Raw genomic sequence first — 7,877 nt, forward strand, 5'->3', positions numbered from 1 at the left:
AGGTGTGTCTCTGCCCATGCTCTGTGGTCACCAGCCAAGTGTGTCAGTGCCCATGTACTGTTGTCACCAGCCAGGTTTGTCTGTGCCCATGCTCTGTGGTCACCAGCCAGGTGTGTCTGTGCACATGCTCTGTCTTTACCAGCCAGGTGTCCCTGTGCACATGCTCTATGGTCACCAGCCAGGTGTGTCTGTGCTCATGTTCTGTGTTCACCCTCCAGGTGTGTCTGTGCCCATGCTCTGTGGTCACCACCCATGTGTGTCTGTGCCCATGCTCTGTGGTCACCAGCCGTGTGTGTGTGCCCAAGCTCTGTGGTCACCAGCCAGGTGTGTCAGTGCCCAAGAACTGTGGTCACCAGCCATGTGTGTCTGTGCCCATGCTCTGTGGTCAGCAGCCAGGTGTGCCTGTGCCCATGCTCTGTGGTCACCAGCCAGGTGTGTCTGTGCATATGTCCTGTGGTCACCAGCCAGGTGTGTCTGTGCCCATGCTCTGTGGTCAACAGTCATGTGTGTCTGTTCCCATGCTCTGTGGTCACCAGCCAGGTGTGTCTGTGCCCATGCTCTGTGGTCACCAGCCGTGTGTGTGTGCCCAAGCTCTGTGGTCACCAGCCAGGTGTGTCAGTGCCCAAGTACTGTGGTCACCAGCCATGTGTGTCTGTGCCCATGCTCTGTGGTCAGCAGCCAGGTGTGACTGTGCACATGCTCTGTGGTCACCAGCCAGGTGTGTCTGTGCCCATGCACTCTGATCTCCTGCCAGGTGTGTCTGTGCCAATGCTCTGTGGTCACCAGCCAGGTGTGCCTGTGCACATGCTCTGTGGTCACCAGCCAGGTGTGTCTGTGCTCATGCACTCTGGTCACCAGCCAGGTGTGTCTGTGCCCATGCTCTGTCGTCAAAAGCCAGGTGTGTCTGTGCACATGTACTACGGTCACCAGCAAGGTCTGTCTGTGCCCATGGTCTGTGGTCACCAGCCAGATGTGTCAGTGCACAAGTACTGTGGTCACCAGCCAGGTGTGCCTGTGTCCATGCTCTGTGGTCACGAGCCAGGTGTGTCTGTGTCCATGCTCTGTGGTCACCAGCCAGGTGTGCCTGTGCCCATGCTCTGTGGTCACCAGCCAGGTGTGTCTGTGCCCATGCTCTGTGGTCACCAGTCATGTGTGTCTGTTCCCATGCTCTGTGGTCACCAGCCAGGTGTGTCAGTGCCCTAGTACTGTGGTCACCAGCCAGGTGTTCCTGTGCCCATGCTCTGTGGTCACCAGCCAGGTGTGTCTGTGCCCATGCTCTGTGGTCACGAGCCAGGTGTGTCTGTGTCCATGCTCTGTGGTCACCAGCCAGGTGTGCCTGTGCCCTTGCTCTGTGGTCACCAGCCAGGTGTGTCTGTGCACATGCTCTGTCTTTACCAAGCCATGTGTGCCTGTGCACATGCTCTGTGGTCACCAGCCAGGTGTGCCTGTGCCCATGCTCTGTGTTCACCATCCAGGTGTGTCAGTGCACATGCTCTGTGGTCACCAGCCAAGCGGAAGTGCTTGTCGGGGCCAGTTCTTGTAACGGTCTCTTCAACAGCAAGCAGAAAATCAGTTGACGAGAAAGACAGTGAGCTCAATTTTCACATATCTCGGCCTTTTCCCAAGAACAGCAGGAAATGGCCAAACCCCAGGGACTAGTGACATTTGAGGATGTGGCTGTGGATTTCACCCAGGAGGAGTGGCAGTGCCTGAACTCTCTGCAGAGGACCTTATACCGAGATGTGATGCTAGAGACCTACAGCAACCTGGTCTCCGTGGGGCAACAGGTTTGCAAAGCAGACCTCATCCTCAAGTTGGAGGTGGAAGAGCTATGCCCAGCAGAAGACAGAATTCCAATTTGGAGCTTTCCAGAAGTCTGCCAAGTTGGTGAAAAGATTGAGAGCCAGCATCAGGATGACCAAGATCAATGTCTCTTGATGCAAGTTGGAAAATAATGACTACCAAGAATGGCCACGAATGTAATGAATTTGGAAACACTCTTCATCTGAGTACAAGCCTTGGTATTCCAATACAAAGACCTCATAAACTTGAAACATTTGGAAATGATATGATAGATAATGTAGAGTTATTTAGAAGTGCTGTGGAAAAGAAACACGATAATGGGTGTGCAAAATTATTCTTCCATACCGAGTTTGAGAAATCAAATCCTGTAGTGAAGCCCTATGGTTATAAAGGATGCGGGAAAGTCCTCTGGCGAAAGAAGCCCTATGGATATAAAGAATGCGGGAAAGTCCTCAGGCGAAAGAAAGGTCTTAGTCTTCACCAAAGAATTAAAAATGGAGAGAAACCATTTGAATGTACTGCATGTCGGAAAATGGAGAGAAACCATTTGAATGTACTGCATGTCGGAAAACCTCATAAACTTGAAATGTTTGGAACTGAATTTAATGTAGACTACAAGTGCTGTGGAAAAGAAACACGATAATGGGTGTGCAAAATTATTCTTCCATACCGAGTTTGAGAAATCAAATCCTGTAGTGAAGCCCTATGGATATAAAGGATGCGGGAAAGTCCACAGGCGAAAGAAGCCCTATGGATATAAAGAATGCGGGAAAGTCCTCAGGCGAAAGAAAGGTCTTAGTCTTCATCAGAGAATTAAAAATGGAGAGAAACCATTTGAATGTACTGCATGTCGGAAAACCTTCAGCAAGAAGTCACACCTCATGTCCACATGTCTCTGCCCATGCTCTGTGGTCACCAGCCAGGTGTGTCAGTGCCCATGTACTGTGGTCACCAGCCAGGTTTGTCTGTGCCCATGCGCTGTGGTCACCAGCCAGGTGTGTCTGTGCACATGCTCTGTCTTTACCAGCCAGGTGTGCCTGTGCACATGCTCTATGGTCACCAGCCAGGTGTGTCTGTGCACATGTTCTGTGTTCACACTCCAGGTGTGTCTGTGCCCATGTACAGTGGTCACCAGTCATGTGTGTCTGTGCGCATGCTCTGTGGTCACAAGCCAGGTGTGTCAGTGTCCATGCTCTGTGGTCACCAGCCATGTGTGTCTGTGCCCATGCTCTGTGGTCACCAGCCATGTGTGTCTGTGCACATGCACTGCGGTCACCAGCCAGGTCTGTCTGTGACCATGCTCTGTGGTCACCAGCCAGGTGTGTCTGTGCCCATGCTCTCTGGTCACCAGCCAGGTGTGTCTGGGCACATGCTCTGTCGTCACCAGCCAGTTGTGTCTGTGCACATGTACTGTGGACACCAGCCAGGTCTGTCTGTGACCATGCTCTGTGGTCACCAGCCAGGTGTGTCTGTTCCCATGCTCTCTGGTAACCAGCCAGGAGGTCCTCTGCACGTGCACTGTGGTTACCAGCCAGGTGTGCCTGTGACCATGCTCTGTGGTCACCAGCCAGGTTTGTCTGTGCCCATGCTCTCTGGTCACCAGCCAGGAGGTCCTCTGCACGTGCACTGTGGTTACCAGCCAGGTGTGCCTGTGACCATGCTCTGTGGTCACCAGCCAGCTTAGCCAGTGCAGAATGCACTGTGGTCACCAGACTGGTGTGTCTGTGCCCATGCTCTGTGGTAACCAGCCAGGTGTGTCTGTGTCCATGCTCTGTGGTCACCAGCCAGGTGTGTCAGTGCAAATGCACTGTGGTCACTAGCCAGGTGTATCTCTGCCCATCCTCTGTGGTCACCAGCCAAGTGTGTCAGTGCCCATGTACTGTGGTCACCCGCCAGGTTTGTCTGTGCCCATGCTCTGTGGTCACCAGCCAGGTGTGTCTGTGCACATGCTCTGTCTTTACCAGCCACGTGTGCCTGTGCACATGCTCTATGGTCACCAGCCAGGTGTGTCTGTGCCCATGCTCTGTGGTCTCCAGCCATGTGTGTCTGTGCCCATGCTCTGTGGTCACCAGCCGTGTGTGTGTGCCCAAGCTCTGTGGTCACCAGCCAGGTGTGTCAGTTCCCAAGTACTGTGGTCACCAGCCATGTGTGTCTGTGCCCATGCTCTGTGGTCAGCAGCCAGGTGTGACTGTGCACATGCTCTGTGGTCACCAGCCAGGTGTGTCTGTGCCCATGCAATCTGATCACCTGCCCGGTGTGTCTGTGCCCATGCTCTGTGGTCACCAGCCAGGTGTGCCTGTGCACATGTACTGCGGTCACCAGCAAGGTCTGTCTGTGACCATGGTCTGTGGTCACCACCCAGGTGTGTCTGTGCGCATGGTCTCTGGTCACCAGTCAGGAGGTCCTCTGCACGTGCACTCTGGTTACCAGCCAGGTGTGTCTGTGCACATGCTGTGTCGTCACCAGCCATGTGTGTCTGTGCACATGTACTGCGGTCACCAGCCAGGTCTGTCTGTGACCATGCTCTGTGGTCACCAGCCAGTTGTGTCTGTGCCCATGCTCTCTGGTCACCAGCCAGGTGTGTCTGTGCACATGCTCTGTCGTCACCAGCCAGGTGTGTCTGTGCACATGTACTGTGGACACTAGCCAGTTCTGTCTGTGACCATGCTCTGTGGTCACCAGCCAGGTGTGTCTGTGCCCATGCTCTCTGGTCACCAGCCAGGAGGTCCTCTGCATGTGCACTGTGGTTACCAGTCAGGTGTGCCTGTGACCATGCTCTGTGGTCACCAGCCAGGTGTGTCTGTGCCCATGCTCTGTGGTCACCAGCCGTGTGTGTGTGCCCAAGCTCTGTGGTCACCAGCCAGGTGTGTCATTGCCCAAGTACTGTGGTCACCAGCCATGTGTGTCTGTGCCCATGCTCTGTGGTCAGCAGCCAGGTGTGACTGTGCACATGCTCTGTGGTCACCAGCCAGGTGTGTCTGTGCCCATGCACTCTGATCACCTGCCAGGTGTGTCTGTACCCATGCTCTGACGTCACCAGCCAGGTGTGCCTGTGCACATGTACTGCGGTCACCAGCAAGGTCTGTCTGTGACCATGGTCTGTGGTCACCACCCAGGTATGTCTGTGCTCATGGTCTCTGGTCACCAGCCATGAGGTCCTCTGCACGTGCACTGTGGTTACCAGCCAGGTGTGTCTGTGCACATGCTGTGTCGTCACCAGCCAGGTGTGTCTGTGCACATGTACTGCGGTCACCAGCCAGGACTGTCTGTGACCATGCTCTATGGTCACCAGTCAGGTGTGTCTGTGCCCATGCTCTCTGGTCAACAGCCAGAAGGTCCTCTGCACGTGCACTGTGGTTACCAGCCAGGTGTGCCTGTGACCATGCTCTGTGGTCACCAGCCAGCTTAGCCTGTGCAGAATGCATTGTGTTCACCCTCCAGGTGTGTCTGTGCCCATGCTCTGTGGTCACCAGCTATGTGTGTCTGTGCCCATGCTCTGTGGTCACCAGCCGTGTGTGTGTGCCCAAGCTCTGTGGTCACCAGCCATGTGTGTCAGTGCCCAAGTACTGTGGTCACCAGCCATGTGTTTCTGTGCCCATGCTCTGTGGTCAGCAGCCAGGTGTGACTGTGCACATGCTCTGTGGTCACCAGCCAGGTGTGTCAGTGCAAATGCACTGTGGTCACTAGCCAGGTGTGTCTCTGCCCATGCTCTGTGGTCACCAGCCAAGTGTGTCAGTGCCCATGTACTGTTGTCACCAGCCAGGTTTGTCTGTGCCCATGCTCTGTGGTCACCAGCCAGGTGTGACTGTGCACATGCTCTGTGGTCACCAGCCAGGTGTGTCTGTGCCCATGCACTCTGATCACCTGCCAGGTGTGTCTGTGCCCATGCTCTGTGGTCAACAGCCAGGTGTGCCTGTGCACATGCTCTGTCTCACCAGCCAGGTGTGTGTGTGCTCATGCACTCTGGTCACCAGCCAGGTGTGTCTGTGCCCATGCTCTGTCGTCACCAGCCAGGTGTGTCTGTGCACATGTACTCTGGTCACCAGCAAGGTCTCTCTGTGACCATGGTCTGTGGTCACCACCCAGGTGTGTCTGTGCCCATGCTCTCTGGTCACCAGCCAGGAGGTCCTCTGCACGTGCACTGTGGTTACCAGCCAGGTGTGTCTGTGCCCATGCTCTGTGGTCACCAGCCAGGTTTGTCTGTGCTCATGTACTGCGGTCACCAGCCAGGTCTGTCTGTGACCATGCTCTGTGGTCAGCAGCCAGGTGTGCCTGTGCCCATGCTCTGTGTTCACCACCCAGGTGTGCCTGTGCACATGCTCTGTGGTCACCATCCAGGTGTGTCAGTGCACATGCTCTGTGGTCACCAGCCAAGCGGAAGTGCTTGTCGGGGCCAGTTCTTGTAACGGTCTCTTCAATAGCAAGCAGAAAATCAGTTGACGAGAAAGACAGTGAGCTCCATTTTCACATATCTCGGCCTTTTCCCAAGAACAGCAGGAAATGGCCAAACCCCAGGGACTAGTGACATTTGAGGATGTGGCTGTGGATTTCACCCAGGAGGAGTGGCAGTGCCTGAACTCTCTGCAGAGGACCTTATACCGAGATGTGATGCTAGAGACCTACAGCAACCTGGTCTCCGTGGGGCAACAGGTTTGTAAACCAGACCTCATCCTCAAGTTGGAGGTGGAAGAGCTATGCCCAGCAGAAGACAGAATTCCAATTTGGAGCTTTCCAGAAGTATGCCAAGTTGGTGAAAAGATTGAGAGCCAGCATCAGGATGACCAAGATCAATGTCTCTTGATGCAAGTTGGATTCCGTGACAAGAAAATAATGACTACCAAGAATGGCCACGAATGTAATGAATTTGGAAACACTCTTCATCTGAGTACAAGCCTTGGTATTCCAATACAAAGACCTCATCAAAGACCTCATAAACTTGAAACATTTGGAAAGTGCTATGGAAAAGAAACACGATAATGGGTGTGCAAAATTATTCTTCCATACCGAGTTTGAAAAATCAAATCCTGTAGTGAAGCCCTATGGATATAAAGGATGCGGGAAAGTCCTCAGGCGAAAGAAGCCCTATGGATATAAAGAATGCGGGAAAGTCCTCAGGCGAAAGAAAGGTCTTAGTCTTCAAAAATGGAGAGAAACCATTTGAATGTACTGCATGTCGGAAAACCTTCAGCAAGAAGTCACACCTCATTGTCCACTGGAGGACTCATACAGGGGAGAAGCCCTATGGATATAAAGAATGCGGGAAAGTCCTCAGGCGAAAGAAGCCCTATGGATATAAAGAATGTGGGAAAGTCCTCAGGCGAAAGAAAGGTCTTCGTCTTCATCAGAGAATTAAAAATGGAGAGAAACCATTTGAATGTACTGCATGTCGGAAAACCTTCAGCAAGAAGTCACACCTCATTGTCCACTGGAGGACTCATTCAGGGGAGAAACCATTTGCATGCACCGAATGTGGAAAAGCTTTTAGCCAAAAAACTCAGCTAATTATACCGAGTTTGAGAAATCAAATCGTGTAGTGAAGCCCTATGGATATAAAGAATGCGGGAAAGTCCTCAGGTGAAAGAAAGATGTTAGTCTTCATCAGAGAATTAAAAATGGAGAGAAACCATTTGAATGTACTGCATGTCGGAAAACCTCATAAACTTGAAACATTTGGAAATGATATGGTAGATAATGTAGACTTATTTAGAAGTGCTGTGGAAAAGAAACACGATAATGGGTGTGCAAAATTATTCTTCCATACCGAGTTTGAGAAATCAAATCCTGTAGTGAAGCCCTATGGATATACAGAATGCGGGAAAGTCCTCAGGTGAAAGAAGCCCTATGGATATAAAGAATGCAGGAAAGTCCTCAGGCGAAAGAAAGGTCTTAGTCTTCACCAGAGAATTAAAAATGGAGAGAAACCATTTGAATGTACTGCATGTCGGAAAACCTTCAGCAAGAAGTCACACCTCATTTTCCACTGGAGGACTCATACAGGGGAGAAACCATTTGCATGCACCCAATGTGGAAAAGCTTTTATCCAAAAACATCAGCTAATTATACTGAGTTTGAGA

General features: G+C 52.4%; 1 pseudogene; it reads left to right on the forward strand.

Moving 5' to 3' along the window:
• Window positions 1–6,293: 6,293 nt before the first annotated feature.
• Window positions 6,294–7,462, forward strand: LOC124103986 (zinc finger protein 182-like; annotated as a pseudogene).
• The last annotated feature ends 415 nt before the right edge of the window (window positions 7,463–7,877 follow it).

This window comes from Marmota monax, unplaced genomic scaffold, assembly GCF_021218885.2.
Source record: "Marmota monax isolate L192 unplaced genomic scaffold, Marmota_monax_Labrador192_F-V1.1 WCK01_AAM20220418_F8-fsc00916, whole genome shotgun sequence".
Lineage (NCBI taxonomy): Eukaryota > Metazoa > Chordata > Mammalia > Rodentia > Sciuridae > Marmota > Marmota monax.